The 19,024-nt window shown below is 37.3% G+C and overlaps 1 protein-coding gene across 2 annotated transcripts in view; it reads right to left on the reverse strand.

The window, feature by feature from the left end:
- Window positions 1–4,068: 4,068 nt before the first annotated feature.
- The window catches only part of DEPDC1 (DEP domain containing 1), a 54,152-nt gene continuing 39,196 nt past the window's right edge, over window positions 4,069–19,024 (reverse strand). For both annotated transcript variants that reach the window (XR_005018625.1, XR_005018624.1), the window contains one exon: window positions 4,069–4,120. The gene's annotated coding sequence lies outside the window, so the exon portion shown is untranslated. The remainder of the gene's footprint in view (window positions 4,121–19,024) is intronic.

The raw sequence follows: 19,024 nt of genomic DNA on the forward strand, positions 1-19,024 counted from the left end.
GGGTACAAAATTAATGCACAGAAATCTCTTGCATTCCTATACACTAATGATGAAAAATATGAAAGAGAAATTAAGGAAACACTCCCATTTACCACTGCAACAAAAAGAATAAAATACCTAAGAATAAATCTACCTAAGGAGACAAAAGACCTGTATGCAGAAAACTATAAGACACTGATGAAAGAAATTAAAGATGATACAAACAGATGGAGAGATATGCCATGTCCTTGGATTGGAAGAATGAACATTGTGAAAATGACTATACTACCTAAAGCAATCTACAGATTCAATGCAATCCCTATCAAACTATCACTGGCATTTTTCACAGAACTAGAACAAAACATTTCACAATTTGTATGGAAACACAAAAGACCCCGAATAGCCAAAGGAATCTTGAGAAAGAAAAACGGAGCTGGAGGAATCAGGCTCCCTGACTTCAGACTCTACTACAAATCTACTGTAATCAAGACAGTATGGTACTGGCACAAAAACAGAAATATAGATCAATGGAACAGGATAGAAAGCCCAGAGATAAACCCATGCACATATGGTCACCTTATCTTTGATAAAGGAGGCAAGAATATACAATGGAGAAAAGACAGCCTCTTCAATAAGTGGTGTTGCAAAAACTGGACAGCTACATGTAAAAGAATGAAATTAGAACACTCCCTAACACCATACACAAAAATAAACTCAAAATGGATTAAAGACCTAAATGTAAGGCCAGACACTATAAAACTTTTAGAGGAAAACATAGGCAGAACACTCTATGACATAAATCACAGCAAGATCCTTTTTGACCAACCTCCTAGAGAAATGAAAATAAAAAAAAAAATAAACAAATGGGACCTAATGAAACTTAAAAGCTTTTGCACAGCTAAGGAAACCATAAGCAAGGTGAAAAGACAACCCTCAGAATGGGAGAAAATATTTGCAAATGAAACAACGGACAAAGTATTAATCTCCAAAATATACAAGCAGCTCATGTAGCTCAATATCAAAAAAACAAACAACCCAATCCAAAAATGGGCAGAAGACCAAATAGACATTTCTCCAAAGAAGATATACAGATCGCCAACAAACACATGAAAGGATGCTCAACATCACTAATCATTAGAGAAATGCAAATCAAAACTACAATGAGGTACCACCTCACACCGGTCAGAATGGCCATTATCAAAAAATCTACAAACAATAAATGCTGGAGAGGGTGTGGAGAAAAGGGAACCCTCTTGCACTGTTGGTGGGAATGTAAATTGATACAGCCACTATGGAGAACAGTATGGAGGTTCCCTAAAAAACTAAAAATAGAACTACCATATGACCCAGCAATCCCACTACTGGACATATAACCTGAGAAAATCATAATTGAAAAAGAGTCATGTACCACAATGTTCATTGCAGCTCTATTTACAATAGCCAGGACATGGAAGCAACCTAAGTGTCCATCGACAGATGAATGGATAAAGAAGATGTGGCACTAAAATGGAATATTACTCAGCCATAAAAAGAAGTGAAATTGAGTTATTTGTAGTGAGGTGGATGGACCTAGAGACTGTCATAAAGAGTAACCTAAGCCAGAAAGAGAAAAACAAATACCGTATGCTAACACATATATATGGAATCTAAAAAAAAAAAAAGGTTCTGAAAAACCTAGGGGCAGGGCAGGAATAAAGACGCAGACCTACTAGAGAATGGACTTGAGGACATGGAGAGGGGCAAGGGTAAGCTGGGACGAAGTGAGAGAGTGGCATGGACATATATACACTACCAAACGTAAAATAGATAGCTAGTGGGAAGCAGCCACATAGCACAGGGAGATCTGCTCGATACTTTGGGACCACCTAGAGGGGTGAGATAGGGAGGGTAGGAGGGAGACACAAGAGGGAGGGGATATGCGGATATATGTATATGTATAGCTGATTCACTTTGTTATACAGCAGAAACTAACACACCATTGTACAGCAATTATACTCCAATAAAGATGTTTAAAAAAAGAAATATTAAAAAAAATTGATATAAAAAAATTAATAAGTGGTTATGGCTAGTCACCCTCAAGCTCTTCAACAAACCTATAAAACAATTAATCTGAGCACTCCTCAAGATAGATGACAAAACCTTACTGTCCCAGCATGCCTTGCAGTGAGGATTCAGGAATGTGACCTGGGCTCCATCAATAAGAGGCAGGGCCAGAGCTCCTAGTGGTAGCACCCAGTGCTTAGCATCAGTGTTGTCTCCACTCATCCAAGGCAGCCATTCCACAGTGAAGCCTGGAGCATTATCACTGGCCTGGTGATCTCCAGGTCTCATTCTTTAGTCATCCCAGAGATTCTGTTAGCTACCTAATATTTAAAAATTTTGTTTGCCGCTTTGATTAACTAGAGTTGATTTCACTGTTTACAGCTAAGACCTCTGTCTCTAGAAAATGATGGTAATATAGGATACTGTGGTATCACATATAATGAACATCTATATTGGTATATGGAGGTCCCGGAAGGATTTCTGAGGACGTATCTAAGCTGAGCTAGGAAGAATATGTAAATGTTAGCCAGTAAAAGTGTAGGGAGAAGAGTGTTCAGGCACGGCTTGGGGGAATTTACAAAAGTCGGGAAGCGAGCATGATCTGGGGAAATGGCAAGAGATGAAGCTAGACTAGAGATAATCATAGGCCAGATTTTGCAGAGCCTTGTGAACTATGTAAAGAAATTGATACCCATATCACGAGAACAGAGGGAATCACTGAAATACTTTACCCAGAAGAGTGACATGATCTGATTTGCCTTTTATTAAGACCACTCTAATTACATTGTGGACAATACGTAGGAATGGGAGATTTGGGCAAGATAAATTAGAGAGAGACCAAACAAATGAAGGTAGTTGATGTAGGGGGATGGGTTGGGGATGGATATGATATTCAAGAGATATTTCAGAGGAAGACTGATCAGACTTTGTGATTGGTGAAGGTATGGAGAAATAAAAGGCAGGACAAGGATTACGAGTAGGTTTCTGGCTTGAATTATGGTACAGTTCATTGGGATAGTGCAGTCTGTGTGTGTGTGTGTGTGATGTGTCAGCGATGCAGAGAGAATAAATTCTGATTTAGATATATGTTTATTAAAGAAAGATCACTGGGGGTTGTATACTTTGAAAGCTTTATAGGGAAGTGTGATGAGTTGGAATCTGAAGGATAGGCAGGGTGTGGAGAAGGCAGAGAAGATGGAGAGGACACTCCTGGTGAAGGGAACAGAGGGAGAGAAGGCAGTTTGGGAGGCACATGTTAGAAGGATTTTCTGTCTTCTGTTCCATTTGTGCTGGATTTCATTTTCTCAGAAGGAGTCTCATCTCCTTGAGTACAGCCATGTGCCACGCTGTGATACCTGTACACTGGCAGTCCACTGAAGAGAAATTCCAGGAATACCAGGACCCAGCTGCTCTTCTTCCTGTACACCTCCCATTACAAGGGGCCAAAGGAGAAGGCTTTGCGGTAGCCAGGTGCCAGAAAACTACACTACACTATACTACACTACTGCACAACATTATGCCCTGAGGGACAGGGCATTGACAAACTGCATTTAATACTGAATATCACTTCCAGGGAGATTAAAGTCAATCTTACTGGTGCCCACAACTGCACCAAATGCCTTTCTTAGGTATTCCTGTGCTGCCTTTGGTATTCTGGGGCTGTAGCCACATTATTTAAAAACAGGAACTGATTTTAGTGATTTTTGCATTTTATTTTGCATCTTTGGTAGGGTTTATTTTTCAACCTGCTTCAATTGTAGGAGGCAGCTGCTTGACGGCTATTTGTTTTAAACATACAAATAATGGCAATTCATTTTGGGAAGGCTTACAGACTCATGGATCATGTGAATTGTCAAGTTACCATGTGTGATTAAAGTCAGAATGAAAACTAATTACTATCCACTGAACCTCACTAGACCCCAAGGTCTTCAGGTATAAACGAAGCAAAATAAGCAAAAGCACTTTTTAGCTAAGTACTGTATGTTAAGTATTAAGTAATACTTACCAATGCTGATTCTCAGGGAGTTTGATTTCATGTCTAATCTTCCAGCTTATACCTCCTACCTCAGGGTAACTTATTTCCTCTGTTCTCCGGTCCCTGTGAAGTTAGAGAACAGCTGGGTTATATACGCTACAAAGCCCCAAATGTAGACTTCTCTTTCAGGTCTTAATTGTATCCTTTTGTCATTTCCATGTGATACACTGGACCACCAATGGATTGTTATTTTTTCTTTCATCCTCTCCTCTTATTCTCCACCTTAATTTTTTGCTATTTGGTAAAATCAAATCATCATGTTTGATTTCTGTGTTTTCCAAAGAAACTGTTTCATTTTGATATATTTTGGTACTTTTACCAAAATAATATTCCATGAGTTGAAACAATAAATCAACTTTCTTCAAGCAGAGATTTCTAAATAAGAATTGATCCCACATTTCTTTGAAGAAACCATTTTTGAAGGTAAAATAAAAGCTACTTTTTCATCTTGGTATTAGGCAGACCATGAGGTCATCATGAGGCGTCTGGATTATATTCTGAGAGCAATGAGAAGATATTAAAGGATTTTAAGCAGGGCAATGACTGAGGTGATCTAATATATGTTATTTGGGGGAAAATCACTCTCCCTGGTATTTGAAGAATAGATTATAAGTGTCTGGCATGGAAGTAGATAAAGCAGTAGTTCAGATGAGGTATGATGGTTCTTAAACTAGAGTGGAACAATGAAGATGGAAAAAAGTGAATGGATTTGAGATCTGTTTTGTAAGTAGGAATATAGGACTCATGTGATATAACTGATATGTCTAGGATGAAAGAAAATGGGGTAATGGGGTATATCATTTATTTATTGCAAATATTGCAGCATAAAAATTAACACCAAACCTCAGCGTCATACAACATTAAGGTAGATTTGCTGATATTGGCTGGACTTGCTCTTGTAATTGGACTTTGCCTGCCTGTCAGCTGATCCAGGTCTCAGCTGAGATGAGTGGGGTAACTTGGCTTTACTACACAGGTCTCCTCTCCAGTAGGGTGACCTGGGCATATTCTCCTGGCAATGGCAGAGATGAAAGAGAGCAAGTAGAAACATGAAAAGCTGCCTAAGGCCAAGGCTCAGAACAAATACACTGTCACTTCTACCATCTTCCATTAGGTCAATCCAACAAGTCATGAGTCCAGTCCATGCATCAAGGGGTGTGAAAATAGCCTCTGCCTTTTTAGTCATTAGTGAGAACTGCAGTGTCACATGGCAAAGGCCACGGACATAGAAAAGGATGAAAAACCCAGGCCATTTTTGTAGCATGGCACATGGGAGAACCAAGTTGGATTTCTAGGTTTTTGCTTGAGCAGCTGAATGAATATTACACTATTCTTTACGACCAAAGGAGGAAAGGTTGAGTGGGAATGGGTATATCAAGAATTCACAGTGAAATCTGAGATGCTATAAAACGTTCGTCTTCTCCATGGGGCTTACTTGTCTATCCTTCTTCCCTCCTGTAGCACCCCCTGATCCTCCTTACCCTGAAGGAACTTGTTCAGTAGAAATAGGATTCAAACCAAAGCAGTCGGATTCTAAGGTCTGTACTGTTATAAGTATTACTTCCATCCACAAATGGAAGTTGCGGTAAATGTTATTTTCTCGATTTCATTACACGCTCAGTGATATTTTAGTGCTCCTTGTAGACAGATGCTCCTGGAAGCTTCTCAGCTGATTTGCCCCTACTCTGTGCCTTCAACCATTCCCCAACCATACTGTCAGAGTCATTCCTCTTAAAGGAAAATCAGATCATGTCCCTTCTATACTTAGAATCGTTGAAGAGGTCTGCATTACCACTGGATAAAGTCCAAGCACTTTAGCACAGCTATATAAGATCTCACACACCTGACCCCTGCCTACTTCTGTGTCAACATCTGCCACTCTCCCCTTTCGTCTGTGCTCCAGCAGTACCAAGCTGTTCACTGCTTCTTGTCAACTGTTTCATGCTTCCCTTTCTTCACACAGGCTAGCTCCTTTGCTTGGAATTCCCTTCTTTCCCTTGTCCACCTGGTAAATTCCCAGTTCCTATCACAACCCTGATAGAGCATCGCTTTTCTGTGATGCCTCAGACAGGATGCTCTCTTTTGTACTTTTTCTGAAACTCACATATAAGTCTATTTTTGTATATATCACATCATGTCGTTTCATTTGTTAGCATGTCTGTCTTCCACTTTTGATTGTGAGCTTCTTGCTTATTGTAGAGAGAGAGAACTAAATCACCCTAGCACAATGGCATTTGGCTAAATCATTCAACACCTGTCAGGATGGAAACTGGCAGCCACCAAGCTGCTCCCCCAGGGTGAAAACCAATAGACTATCAAAAGCTCTGCACTTACTTCTGCACCCCCAAAAATGACATGTGAGGCAACTCACCCTGCCCCTCTTTTCTCCTCCCCTATCACCAGAACTTAGTCGGCCCTTGCATAATTCAAAAAGGTCATAGAGAAGGAGGGATATATGTATATATATCCTCCTGACCATGCACATTCTGCCTCTCTCTCTCCTACAGGGGACACCAGAGTGCCCTCTTGCTGGTGGGTCCTGCCCCTCACTCAGGGAATCCCCCTTGCTTTGTATATGCCTGTGTGAGTAATAATTTAAATTGCTTGTGGTCTCTGGTTTGAGTGTGGAGTATTTTGACATCTGATATCTTAAAAACTTAGGGTCCGGCAGCAGCCTACTGTGACACTTATGCATCATTATGCTCAGGGCATCAGTATAAGAACTCAATAAAACATGTTTCTTCAACCAAGTCAACAGAGGCCACTAGAAGAACTGCTTTAATGAACTGAACACAAGAATAATTTAAAAATTGTATTTATAAATGAGTGCTTAAGGATTTGGGTTTGTTTTTTCAAAAGAATTTGAAATATTTTACTTTTACTTGAAAATCTTGATTATACTCATTTTAATTAATCAGCTCTTGATTCACAGAACAAAAAAGGCACACAAAAGAAGGTTCTGGGCCAGCCTCATTGGATTATGGTGCCTCAGCTATTGAAGGCCTCAGTACACTTTTAAGTTCTCAGGTTCTGCCAGTTGGTATAAATGCAAAAAAAAAAAAAAAAGAAAAAAGAAAAGGCAACTGAATCTTTTAGAATAGACTTTCCCCCCCACCCCTCTCTGGGCCAGAGAACTGGTTTATTAGACAAAAGAACCTCACATGTGGATTAGGAAGAATTATCCTCTTAACTTCAGGCACATGGACATCAGAAAAAGGAGCTATTCTAATAGCATTAGGAATTCTGGCTGTGCTGATCCAGTTTATGGAATTAATGGATTGCTTATGAGTTATTCTCAGACAATGGGAGAATAGGTTTCCTAACAAGAGAAAGTTGTTAGGAATATTCGACCGAATGTCCACACTTAACTCTATTCCTTTACTTATCAGAGTGTATTATTTGTTTTTATGTTTGTTTCCCCACTTGGCATCTTGAGGACAGTGCCCCTGTTTATTTGTCACTTTGTCGTAAAGCCCAGCACTTAGTAAGTAGTGATTAAACATTTTATGCTATTGCATATGGTACTGTTTTATTAACATGAACTTCTGCTTGTTGATGCTAGTGTATAGAAATAAATTTGATTTTTGTATATTGATCTTGTATCCTGCAATCTTTCTAAACTCATTAATAGTCCTAGTAGGTTTTTAAAATTAGCCATGTTTTCTACATAAAGATCATGTTGCTATGAATAAAGAGAGTTTTACTTCTTCATTTCCAATCTAGATGCCTTTTATTTCTTTTATTGTCTTGCCTTATTGCACTGCTAGAACTTCAGGACAATGCTGAATAGAAGTGGCGAGAAAGGATATCCTTGTCTTGTTCCTGATCTTAAGGAGAAAGTATTGAGTCTTTCACTACAAAGGATGATGTTAACTGTAGGCTTTTTCAGACATCCTTCATCAGGTTGAGAAAATTTCCTACTTGTTGAAGGCTTTAAATCAGGAATGGATGTTAGATTATGTCAAATGCTTTTTTTGTATCCATTAAGATGATCATATGGATATTGTTTATTAGTTTGTTAATATGGTGAATTACATTGATTTATTTAGAATATTAAACCAATTTTGCATTTTTGGGATAAACCAGAAACATATTTTATCAACTTTTAGATTCTATTTGCTAAAATTTTAAGAGTTTTTGCCTTTGTGTTCATGTAGGATATTGGTCTATAGTGGTTTTTTTTTTTTTTTTCTTGTAATGCTTTTGTCTGGTTTTGATACCAAGGTAATGATGGATTCAAAGTATAAATTGGAAATTGTTATCAGCTCAACTTTATTGGAAGACTTTGTACAGATTTACTATTATTTCTTCCTTAAATGTTTGGTAGAGTTCACCAGTGAAGCCATTTGAGCCTGGAGCTTTGTTTTTTTGAAAGAGTTTTAACTACAAATTCTATTTCTTTAGTTGATATATGACTCTAGGTTATCTATTTCATTTGAGATATTCATTTCATGAGATATGTTAATTTGTGCCTTTTAAGAATATGTTTATTTCACCTAGGTTAGTGAATACAGTGGCATAAAGTTGTTCATAATAATTCCATATTATCTCTTTAGTATCTATAGAATTTGTAGTTACGTTGCATCTCCCATTTCTAGTATTGTGTAATTGCACTTTTTTCCTTTTTTTTGTTTTACTGGTAGGTCTAGTTAGAGGTTTATCAGATTCATTGATCTTCTCAAAGAAATATCTTTTTATCTTCAACCTATTTGTGTCTTTATGTTTAAACTGCAGTTCTTGCTGGTCAAATATGATTTGATTTTGCTCTTTTATCCAATCTGACAGTATGTGCCTTTTAATTGGGCTATGTAGACTATATACTTTAAAAAGAAATTGAAGTATAGTTGATTTACAATATTGTATTAGTTTGAGGTTTATTATTTTTTTTGGCAGATTGTATTCCATTATAGGTATTCCAAGATATTGGATACAATTCCCTGTGCTATACAGTAAATCATTGTTGCTTATCTATTTTATGTATAGTAGTTTACACCTGCTAATCCTATACTCCTAATTTGTCCCTCCTCTCCCTCTCCACTTTGGTCGCCATACATTTGTTTTCTATGTTTGTGAGTCTGTTTCTGTTTTGTATATAGATTCATTTGTATCATTTTTTTTAGATTCCATATATGTGATATCATATAGTATTTGGTAGACCATTTACATTTTTAAAAAATTTAATTTAAATTATTTTTGGCTGTGTTGGGTCTTCGTTGCTGCGTGTGGGTTTTCTCTAGTTGCACCGAGTGGGGTCTATTCTTCGTTGCAGTACACGGGCTTCACATTGCGGTGGCTTCTCTTGCTGTGGAGCACGGGCCCTAGGTGCGCAGGCTTCAGTAGTTGTGGCACGCGGGCTCTAGAGTGCAGGCTCAGTAGTTATGGTGCATGGACTTAGTTGCTCTGCAGCATGTGGAATCTTCCCAGACCAGGGCTCAAACCTGTGTCCCCTGCATTGGCAGGCAGATTCTTAACCACTGTGCCACCAGGGAAGCCACCAGACCATTTACATTTAATGTAAATATTGATGTGGTTAAATGTGAGTCTATCATCTTGTTATTTGTCTTTTGTTCACCTCTTCTGTGCTTTGGTCTCCTTTTTCTCCCTTTTTTCTGCCTTCTTTTGAATTAAATCAAGTTTTTTTGTTCTTGTTAATCCCATCTAGTTTATTTTTCATATCAGACATTGTAGTTTTCATCTCTAGAATTTCTATTTGGTTCTTTTTTATATTTCCCATACCTTTGCTTAACTTTCTGTATGTTTTAATGTACCTGTCTGCTAATTACAACATATGTCTCAATTCTGGGTTGGTGCCAATTGACTGATTTTTGTCTTAATTATGGGTTATATTTTTCTGCATCTTTGCATGCGTGGTAATTTTTGATTGGATGCCATTTTATTTATTTTTTCTCATGTCTTTTTCTGTGGTTGACTTCTAGTTTCATGATGTTGTAGTCATAAAAGATGCTTGAAATAATTTATATACTCTGAAATTTGTTGAAGCTTGTTTCGTGCCCTAGTATGTGATCATTCCTAGAGAATGTTCCATGTGCATTTGAAAAGAATGTGTATTCTGCTTTTTTGGATGTAATGTCCTGAGAAATATCAATTATGTCTAACTGTTCTATTGTGTCATTTAGGATCTCTGTTGCCTCATTGATTTTCTGTCCATTGATGTGAGTGGGGTGTTAAAGTCTCCTACTACTATTGTATTCCTATCAATTTCTCCCTTTATGTCTGTTAGTATTTGTTTTATGTATTTGGGTGCTCCTATATTGGGTGCATATATGTTGACCAGTGTAGTATCCTCTTCTGGTATTGATCCTTTTACCATTATATAGTGTCCTTCTTTATCTTGCTTTATGACCTTTGTTTTAATGTCTATTTTGTCTGATATGAGTATTGTGACCCCCAATTTCTTGTCATTTCCGTTTGCATGAAATATCTTTTTCCATTCCCTTTATTTCAATCTATGTGTGCCCTTTGCCTTAAAGTGGGTCTCTTGTAGGTGACATATTGTAGGCTCTTAGTTTTTAATTTCTTTATACAATCTGCCACTCTATGTCTTTTGATTGGAGCATTTAGTCTGTTGACATTTAAGGTAATTATTGATGGATATGTATTTATTGCCATTTTAAACCTTGTTTTCCAATTGATTTTGTATTTCTTCTTTGTTTCTTTCTTTTTCTTTATGTGGTTTGATGATTTTCTCTTTTATTATGCTTGTGTTCTCTTCTTTTTGGTTTTTGTGAATCTATTGTATGTTTTTGATTTGTGGTCACCCTGTTTTTCAAGTATGTTAACCCATTACTATATCTACTTGTTTTAGACTAAGAGTCATATAGGCTCAAACACATTCTAAAAAAAAAAAAATATCTACATTTTCTTACTCTCCTCCCCCTCATTTTATAACTTTGATTTCCTCTTTTACATCCTCATGTTTATCCTTTTTCTGTTCATTTTGGTTATCATCACTTTCAAGAAATTTTTTTGATTAAAAAGAAAATCCGTATACTGGCTTACTTAAGTGATTTACTTTCCAACTGTGATTTTCTCTTTCCTATAGATTCTTGCTTCTTTTCTATTTTGAGAAGGTCTTTTAATATTTTTTTTAGGATAGGTTTAGTATTGCTGTATTCCTTTAGTTTTTGCTTGTCTGAGAAATTCTTTATCTCTCCTTCTACTATAAATGATACTCTTGCTGGGTAGAGTATCCTAGGTTGCAAATTTTTCCCTTTCAGGACTTTGAATGTATCTTGCCACTCCCTTCTGTGGGTGCCAGACATTTTAAATTTTACTTCATTGCTTGCTAGGTTTATTTGTATTCCTTTAAATATTATTGAGCTTTATTCTGTGACTCATTGTTTTTGGAAACAGTTTGGTTTTTGAGTTTTGTCTTTAAGATTTGTTAGCTTGGATTGAAGCAGTGCTCAGTGTAAGACCAATTTTCCTCAACACTGTATTATGCAGTATTACTGTCCAATACTGAGTTCAAGACTCTTTTGATTATTCTACCAAATTCTCCATGAATCATGAGACTTTCTAGTTTGGGTGGTGGGAGTAGGTACTATATTCTCATCTCTGTGTGGGTGACTAGCACTGTGACTTCTAATCTACTCAGGTGATTCTCTTGGCCTTGGGTAATCTCTTCACACAGAAGCACTAATAAGTATTTCAGTTGAATATTCAAGGGGGACACTCTGCAGAGCTTCAGAATTCTCTCTCTGTAGATTTCCTCTTTTACAGGACTCCTTCATATGAACTCTAGTCACCTTGTTTTCCTCAATTCTCAGCTCCATCTCCTTAACTTGGAATCTTCTAGGCTCTATCTAGATTCACTTTCTGGGCATCACAGCCTAGAATCCTTTCATAGCATTAAGCTGGTGCAATTGGATGGCTTACCTTGTCTAGTGGTCACTGTTTTTTTATTGATGATGTCCCGTATCGTGAACAGTGTTGTTTCTTTTAAAAATTATTTCAGATAGGAGGGTTAATCTGGTCCTTAGTACTTAATTTTGTTTGGGAGCTAAAGTTCACTGATTGATAAATATACATTTTTTTTGAAATAAATTTCAGAGAACTGCCTGAGCGACATACAGAACAGTGATGGGGAGCTTCTGTTGTGCATTTTTAGAAGTGGGAAAATGAGATTATGGAGTTTCATGACTGAAGGCATTACATATGATATGGTGGTATTGGAAGTCAAATAATGCAGGAGGCAAGAAACTTAAGAAAGACTTTTCTGTTAAGACATAAGATACAAATAGTATCATGTACTGTTGTATATATGGCAGTGAATAAAATGACAAAGTCCCTTCCTTCATTAAACTTCATCCCAGTTTGCATGAGATCAAGTTTTGAGTACCTAATGTAGTATTTTTATATTCATTTAATTGAGATGCTTTATTTAATTAGGGTAGACGATGTAATCCAAAAAATACACAACATGTGATATGTTACCTCATAGCCTTATACTTCCTTTGTTATAGCACTTGTTACGTTATAATTGGCAATTTATTCATCTCTTCCTCTAACCAGTCTGTGAGCATCTCTATATCAGGATTAGGGTGTTTCATTTAGTCTTTTAACCCCATTGTGTACACAATGCAGAGCACATAGCAGGTACTAATGAGTGAATAAATGAATGGATAAATGAACAGTGCAAATTTTCTGTACTAGGGTTGATTGTCAAGGGGGTTATTTTGGATAAATGGGCCTTCTGCCCACTGCCCTAATACCCATCAGTCAAAATGGCCAACACATTTATTCTCAAGCACAACTGAGGTTGGTATGTAATAATAACAATAGGTTAAGTGCTCAGTACATTTTTTCTAAAGTTTTAATACTAATCTTCTATGACAACTTCAAGTTTTTTTGCCTTCAAATTTAAACAAATGAACAGCAGTACTCCCTAAATTCAAAGAAGTGAGAAGCTAGTCATGTATCCACTTGAGTATTACTCAGTACTTACTTCACAATATGACAAATGCAGTTCTGTGATCGTCAATGTAAAGAGAAAAAAAAAAAGAGGCAGCAGACAATTGTGGCTCATGTCCACAGCAGCAGGATCTTTGTATGTGTCTCTAGGATCTAGAACAATGCCTAGAAATGAATGAGGAGATGAATGAACAACATCTCATCCTTCTCAAGGTTAATTCACTATCAACAAAATGACTCTGGGAGCATAGCTGAAAAAAAGAAATAGGTGACTTCATTTTCAAATATCTATATCTGATAAGGATGGCATTATTATGGTTTATGAAGAGAATTTCCATTTCTCAAAGGGTTTCTTCTAAAGCTGCCTCTTCAAAAAAGCAGATATTTTCTAATCAAATGGCCTTGGCCCACTGCAGAAAATGGGCGAGCAGATTGCTTTTTAGAATATTTGTGGAATATAAGGCTTTAGCTCAAGCCAAGCTATTCAAGCCATGATTCAATACCCTGAATTCCAATCAAGTTTGTAAAATGAGATGTCAGATTGAAAACCTCTGTCAGGTTTTAACTTGCTTCTCAGAAGATACTTCTATGTAATCAGCAGAACAGTAAAAGGGCACACAGGGGAAGAGAAGAAAAAAAGCCATGCACAAAGATAATGTGGTAAAGTTGTGCATAAGTTATAGGGCTTTAATGATATTTTATAATTAAAAATTTGGCCAAACATTTGATAAGACATCAAATATAATTATGAAAAGGTGAAATATCAGAAAAGAATCCACTGAAGATGCCCAAATCAGACTTGTTGAGTTATTTATTTCCAGACTCTGCTTATCTCGCATACCAAAAAAAAAAAAAAAAAGCTGAGTGGGAATAAAAAGGAGATTAGTAGATTCTAATTGCTTACCATGCAAGCTCTGTCGATTAGTTTGCAACTGCTGATAACAGCACAAAAATGTGCACTAGAGCTGTGAGATATTCCATGAGACTGCTACAATGTCTTTCCCTGGCATTAATTGTAAATGCAGAAATTCACATTTAATCAGATTTGCAAGTAATTTTTTCCCACATAAATTCCTCATAATCGTTCTTTAGCTAAGTTAATCATGTCTGTCCAGGTTGTGTGCAGTTGAGGCAATTATTCAAAGAATCTTGGTCTTAAAAAATCACTTTGACCTGTAATGTTCATATTTCTGAATGAACACTTTCAATTTTTGCCTGAATTATCTACTGTTGAGTCAAATTTCTGTTTTATTTTTTTTGCATGAGGACACATTTTTTTTTTTTTAATTTTATTTATTTATTTATTTATGGCTGTGTTGGGTCTTCGTTTCTGTGCGAGGGCTTTCTCTAGTTGCGGCAAGTGGGGGGCCACTCTTCATCGCGGTGCACGGGCCTCTCACTATCGCGGCCTCTCTTGTTGCGGAGCACAGGCTCCAGACGCGCAGGCTCAGTAGTTGTGGCTCACGGGCCTAGTTGCTCCGTGACATGTGGGAACTTCCCAGACCAGGGCTCGAACCCGTGTCCCCTGCATTGGCAGGCAGACTCTCAACCACTGTGCCACCAGGGAAGCCCGAGGACACATTTTTGAGTGCCTAATGTATTATTTTTTGCATTCATTAATTAGAGATGTTATATTTAATTAGGAATTTCTTTTAACAACTTGATTTAGAAAGGTTCCAACTGCACTGAAATTAAATTTTAACTGTTACATTCAAAAGATCTATCTTAGATTATTATGGCTGTGATACTCCTAACTAGAAGATTCTAGGTTTGAAAGAATCAGTAGTTAACATTTGAAATAGAGTAAAAGAAGAAATGGGGCACCATTTCTTCTCTGAAGGGCATTAAGTGAATTTCTCTATTTTGGAATGGGTGACAACTACTCCAACCAATCACTGGACCACTGGACCCTTTCAGAGGTTCTTGGAAGAGAAGAGGTGAAGAGAAAAGGGAGGGACTAGGAGTTCCTTCTTCCTTTCTCCTCCATATCCAAACTTGGATTAAGTGGAAAACGTTAGCTGTATTTACAGAAACAAATAGCTTTATTAGTCATTATTGAATTAACCAATCAGATCAGTATAGTAAAGCTATAATAAATTCAATAAACATTTCAGTCATCTAATGACTTGTCATATTTTATTTGACTAAACTGACTCTAGAATCCAAGACACTAGTCTTTAAAAAGCTTAGAGAATATCTAGTACAAGCTTCCCATTTTACATGTTAGGAAATTAAAACTCAAAAAGATTAATTATCTAACCTATTAGTAAAAGCCCAAGAATTCATTGCTTTTATTCTCAATTAGGTCAGAATTGAAATGGCCTTGGTATAGGATATAGCAACTAGATTTGAGATATTTAAAGCACATTTTTTTTCCATATCTATCAGTCTTAGTCTTTTCTCCCCACCAGAGAATGTTTACTTCCAATAGCCCATGTATGGCCCAAATGGATACCAGATAGTACTTCTCTACATCACTTTTAATTATCATGGGTGGAGGCTCCAGATCTTGTCTCCCAATTAGGCTATACCCAGTATGAATGATGAGACTAAGTTCCCAGGCAAAGTTTACTTCTTGCCATGGAAAACAATTTTCATGAACCCAGATTTCAGGATTCAGTCAAGCCAATTAGAATTAGACTATAATCATGCTAGATTAAACTAATCATTCTAATTAAAATCATGCTAGATAAAAGATAAGGCAGCATTTACCAAACCTACATAGTCATAAGAATCACCTGGAGTACTTGTTAGAAATACAGATTCCCTCTCTGCAGATTCAGACTCATTAGGTCTGATGTGATAGATTAGGCAACGTTGGAAAACACTAGAATAGGGTCTGTGGGCTAGCACAGGCAAGGCATGTACAATAGAGCTTAGATGGCTGTACCAAGGGAGAAAAAACTTAAGAGGAAGATCAGAGATAGTTCAGACATAGAGGCAGATGTCTTTGGTCGTATCAGTTAGAGTGTGCTTAAAAGTTGAGGTCATTGAGTGTCATTAGTGGCTCTGAGGAAAGGCTGAATGCTCTAGAATTACCTATCTGATGCTTCCTCTAGAACTGCATAATTAGTTGAAGTTTATTTTGTTATGTTAAATTAAAAGTCCCCATGGTTCTTGATATCCCCAGTATCTGGCATCACTGTCACTTGATAAAGATTGCTGGAATTAAAACAAAATAGATTCCATAGGGATATGGAGAAAACTTATACAGAGGAATTCTTTCTATTAAAGGTGATTTTAAAATCTGCCTTTTTAAAATCATTGGCTGAGATTGTAAATGTACAAATATCTCTTTAACAATGGTGGGACAACTTCATTCTCCTGAGTGCTCTAGCCTTTGAATCTTGTGGAAAAGGAATGGAAAGGTGTTTATGCCCTCAGATGACCTGGAGAGCTGTTCAATTCTGGCTTAATTCTCATCAACACCACATGGTTTATCCTCTAAGAACTTTTCTTTCCTGGTGGAAAGGATCTTGTAAATTATTTTTCTCTTTGTGCCTGTGTTTTCTCATTGTAATATACCAATAATAACTACCTCAACAAGTTCTTGTGAGAAGAAAATGAATTGTTAATGTAATGTGCTCAGAACAGTGTCTGGCAACAAGTGCTTAATAAATGTGAGTTATTATTATTATTGTCTCTTCAGAAGGAGAGTAGTTATGATGCTGGGGGTAAGAAAGAAAAGAATCATTGAACTATGTGGAAGATTGAGGACAATGATGACCCCAATTTCTCTCCCTTTTCCATGCCCTCTGCAATGTGTCTTTGCAACTCCTCCTATCAAGAGATGGAATCTATTTTCCCACTCCTTGGGTCTGGGCCGATCTGTGACTTCCTTAGACCAACAGAATGCAGTAGAAGGGAAGGTATGCCAGTTCCAGGCCTAACCCTCTAGAAGCATTGTGCAATTCCACGCTGTGTCTTGGGCCTTTACTCTGCCATGAGAAAAAGCCCAGGCTAGCCTGCTGGAAGGTGAGAGGCTGCATGAAATGGAGATAAGTCATCTCAGCTAAGGCCATTCTAGATCAGGTAAGATCAGAAAAACTGTCCTTTTGAGCCCAGTTGGAAATATTGAACTGCAGAACTGGGAGCTAAATAAATGGTTGTCGTTTTAAGCTTTTAGATTTTGAGGGTGGTTGTTTAATGCAAAAATAACTACTTGATATCTTGTAATTAAAGATGAGGGACAGATGTCAAGTGATAAATGTTGGCTTATTTGCTACTCTAAGCCAACTACTAGCAGCTGGTTAATACTATAAAACATATTATCATAGAATTTTAAACTTGGTATAGACTTTAAAGATATCTTGGTATAAACTCCTTAGTTTACAAATGAAGAAACTGTAACTCAAAGAGGTAAAGTGATTTGTAAAAGGTCATATAAGTAATTGTAAAGCTAGATTTGCAAAATGCTAGGAGAATAATAAAAAAGAATGAGGACAAATGCATATCGATTTTGGAAGCAAAGTAAAGGAAAGTGCTCAGGAACTTCTTACGAAAGAGAAGAGAATGTGACCATGGAAAGCTTAGGAGAGCAGTTCTGCATGACTGAGGTGTTTTGCATCATTACCAGTAGATATGTGCCTATCAAGTCTCTCCACCCAAATAGTCTCAGTGTTGGATGAGAATGAACTCACCCTCTAAGCATTTGTGGGCATAACCAGAGGCTCCTGGCTTGGAGGACCAAATTTCCTTGAAGTTTGTAAAATATTCATATACCCTATCACATAGTATAGATTGTTTATATAAATACATATTTTTCTCCTCCAAAATTTCATGACAAACTGACTCTGCAGAAAGATGAGTCCTATTTGTCTTTGGTTATGCCCTGGCATATGACCTCTCCTGTTGGAAAAGCACATTAGATTAAGGTGGTCAAGCAAAAAAAAAACAAAAAACAAAAAACTATATACTGTTGATACAGTAAAGGATAAAAATTCACAAGGCCTCTGGTTCTCTCTTTGGGGTATCTCATTGTTAAGTCCTCTCTATTTCACCCCTCTATAAATATTTATTGAGCACCTTCTATGTTCCAGATACTGTTTTAGGTCTTGGAGATTTTTTAAAACAAAGATATACTATTCCAATTGTGGCTCAAGCCAAAAACATTAGCTTTCTTATAGCATAACCAAGGACACAAGAGGCATCACCATAGAAGGTGCAAAAGAAGCAGCTTTCATGATAGATCTCATGATCTATCCAAAGGTAGCCAAAAGCAAGAAAGACTTAGACAAACAAACCCTGAGAACTGGCAATGGTAAGACAACAGCTGTGAATGCAGTGCAACCCACATTTCTGTCTTTTCATCCACTTACTCTTGGCCCCCACCCCACCTCCCTGACAGGTGGCTGCCTGCAGTTGCAGGTATGACAACCTGCATGCCCTGGCAGGAGGAAAGCCAAACTCTCAGGACACAGAACTAGACAAAGAAGAAAGCAATAGCTGTCCCTGGGAGGGAAAGGATCAATAATCAGTCCCTCAGAACCAAATTCACATGAGTAAAAATCCAAATAACTAATTTCTACAAATGTTTTTCACTTGTTAATCTAAATTTGGAAAAGATAAGACAAAGAGACATTTACCACCCTCATTTGATTGGACCCTGCAGATAGAAATCTGGGAGGCTGACTTTGGTAAGAATTTTTACATTCGGCCAGCTTTGTCAGGGGTCCAGGATTTCAGCTGCAGTCTCCAGAGCAAGTGGGGTGTCCCAGCTAGCCCATTCTCATTGCCAGAAGTCTAGGGGAGGAAAAAGGTCTTTTCCTCCATCCACTTTAAGTTCCTTGGCTGGGGCCCTGATAATCAGGCCAAAGACAGATTAACAAATGAAAAACAAAGAGAAGTTTATCAATGTGCATTGTGAATGTACACATGAGAGCACCCAAAGATGAGCAACCCAAAATGTGGTTAGAATCTGGGTTTTTATACCATCTTAGGTAAGATAAAGGGATAAAGGGCTTCTGAGAGAGGCTAGTTAGGGGAAGGTGGCCAGAAAAATATGGTAAACAAGAGTTGTTTAATAAAGTTTGT

Source organism: Balaenoptera musculus, chromosome 1, assembly GCF_009873245.2.
Source record: "Balaenoptera musculus isolate JJ_BM4_2016_0621 chromosome 1, mBalMus1.pri.v3, whole genome shotgun sequence".
NCBI lineage: Eukaryota > Metazoa > Chordata > Mammalia > Artiodactyla > Balaenopteridae > Balaenoptera > Balaenoptera musculus.